We start from the raw sequence: 2,720 nt of genomic DNA on the forward strand, positions 1-2,720 counted from the left end.
ACATACTCGGTGCCCCAGGGCCTCGACACCTCGGTGCATCGACGCCCTCAGCGCTAAATCACTTTTTGCATCAGCACACTCGATTCCCTCGAGGTTTGTGGTGCCTCGGTGCTTTATGGCCTCGATGCCCCGGTGCTTTGCCTCCGTCGACGCTCCAGAGCTTCAGCATCTCGATGCTTTGGCTTTCACCCGTGCCCATCCTGCAAAAAGAACCTGCCCCAACAGGACAAACACACATTGTGTGTCAAGTGCCTGGGTATACAACACACCTCTACTGCCTTGGCAAATAGGACATTCTGCACTATCTGTGCTGTTTCCAAGCAGAAGACCCTGCATGATCGGAGGGCACAGTTCATGGGCGAAACCTATCCGTATAGCCTGGATGAACCATCACATCCAGGTCTCCCCCCTCCGCCTGCCTTCGAGCCCAGCGCGCAGTATACCCTGCACGCAGGTTCCAGCCCGTCAGGGCTCAAAATCGCCCTTGAGGGGTAGGAAATAAGCAAGGAATGCTGATCAGGCAAGGGACATTGCCGAGTTAATGGGCCAGATGGCCCAAATACTTGAGCACTTTGCCAGGCAGCGGGCTCTCTCCCCTCTGCCTGCCCGAGCTCCACCACCAGCGCCTGCCCCAGAGCACACCCCAGCCCCACTGGTGGTTGCTCCGGATGTTGCGGAGCAAGACGTGGTGATGAGCGAGGAAGAACTTGACACGTTCTCCATCGCGATTTCCTGGGATGAGGAGTCCAGACACAGGAGACGGCACCCAGCTCTGAGCTTGCCACAGAGTCCTAGGTTTCATCACCCTCAAGCTCAGTTCAGGTGCTTATGGAGTGAGCCTCCAACTTCCTCCATGTTCCCTGGAAGGCAGAGTCTGAACAGTGCAGGTCTCTGTTCTGACTGGCGCAGGCTTCGACCCCACAGCCCTTTCCAGTGTTCCCAGTCAAATCTTCCTGGCACCGCCCATCCTCGGTGCCCAATGTGTCCAAGAGCGGGGCCGCACTGGCCTCCTTGGAAGTCCCCTGCATTTTATTACAGATCTCTGGCTTCCAAGGGCAATCACGATCACATCCGTGAAAGACCCTCCGGATTTTCAAGGTGCATGGATGCCATCATAGCTCCCGTGTGCCTGCAAGGAATCAGGGTGATGACCTGGGCGACTAGTTGATCTGTTCCCAGTAACAGGAAGGAGCAGTGGCCCACACAACGATTGTGACAGCATCTATTGAGGCTGGGTTTCATCCTCAATGATGCCAAAAGCCAATTAATTCTGGTGCAAAGTACGGTCTGCTTGGGTCTCCGGTTGGATTCCCTTACGGTGCAAGCCTACCTGTCGAACGACAGAGTAGCTGCCACTCGCAACTGTCTGGCCCTGTTTCAATTGGTGTTGTGCCAAAAATTACTGGGTCTGATGGCCACGGCTTCATCTGCCATCCAACTGGAGTTACTTCAGATGCGCCGTCGGCTGACCGTGTCTCACTTTTGCGGGGAAGCACTACGCTGGTGGAGGCAAGCCCCTCACCTGAGCAAAGGCGTTATGATGGGAGTGATACACAACCAAGAAGTGGTGATGACATACGCATCCAACTCCGGTTGGGGGGCGGTTTAGGAAGGCAGAGGAGTCCACGGACCCTGGTCAGGCCACTGGGCATTTCTGCACATAAATACACTAGAGCTGAAAGCAGTTCACATCGCGCTGCAAAATTTCCTCCATCTGCGCCAGGACAAACATGTCCTTGTCCGCAAAGACAACATGTCAGTAGTTGCGTACGTGAACCACCAGGGAGGACTTCGGTCCCCAGGATTACCCCGCATAGCCTCACGGCTGTTGATCTGGGCAGAAAGGCACTTCCTGTCCCTGCAGACTGTCCATCTCCCTGGAGTGGTGAACTGGGCAGCGGACCTCCTCTTGAGGGAGTGTCCTCACCAGCAGAATGGCAACCGCACCCTCAGGTGGTACAGCGCATTTGGGAATGCCTCAGGTAAGCCCAGATCAATCTCTTTTCTGTGGTTCTCCCTCTGCAGCTGCGGAGGTCCACTAGATGTCAACACTCTAGCGCACAAATGGCCCAAAGCACTTTTTGTACGCTTTCTCGCCTATACCGTTGCTCCCTGCCTTCCTCGAGAAGGTCAGGAGAGAAAAGTCAACAGTTCTCCTGGTTTGAAAAATCTGGTTTTCAAACCTCTGCCAGCTGCTGCTGGGCCAGCCCTGGGAGATTCCGCTACACATGGATCTCCTCAACCAGGCAAAAGGCACCCGCCTTAGGGCTCCCTAGGCCTCCAAGTGGAAGTATTTTCAAAATTGCTTTATTTTACAGTTTCTGCAAGATCTGTTAGAAGTGGGTAAATCCCCCTCTACATTAAAAGTATACCTAGCAGCCATATCTGCATGCCATGTCCCCATTGACTCAGTATCCCCGGGCGCTCATACATAGCGACCCGTTTTCTAAAGGGTGCTTGGCGGTTATGTCATAGTATTAGAGGCTCTCATTAAGGCTCGTTTGAGTCTGTACATTTCATAGAGCTTAAATAGCTCTCTATGAAGGCATCCATTCTATTAGCTGTCATTTGAATCAGTCAGTGGAACTAAAGGTTTTCATCCCCCTCCCTTTGCGGAGGAGACGGATCGGAGATTTAATGAGAGGTTATGTGGATGGAACGAGAGCGCTACGTCTGACCAGTTCTTTGTATGTCATGGTGAAAGGACCCAAGGTCACCTC

Source organism: Polyodon spathula, chromosome 4 (genome assembly GCF_017654505.1).
Source record: "Polyodon spathula isolate WHYD16114869_AA chromosome 4, ASM1765450v1, whole genome shotgun sequence".
Classification (NCBI taxonomy): domain Eukaryota; kingdom Metazoa; phylum Chordata; class Actinopteri; order Acipenseriformes; family Polyodontidae; genus Polyodon; species Polyodon spathula.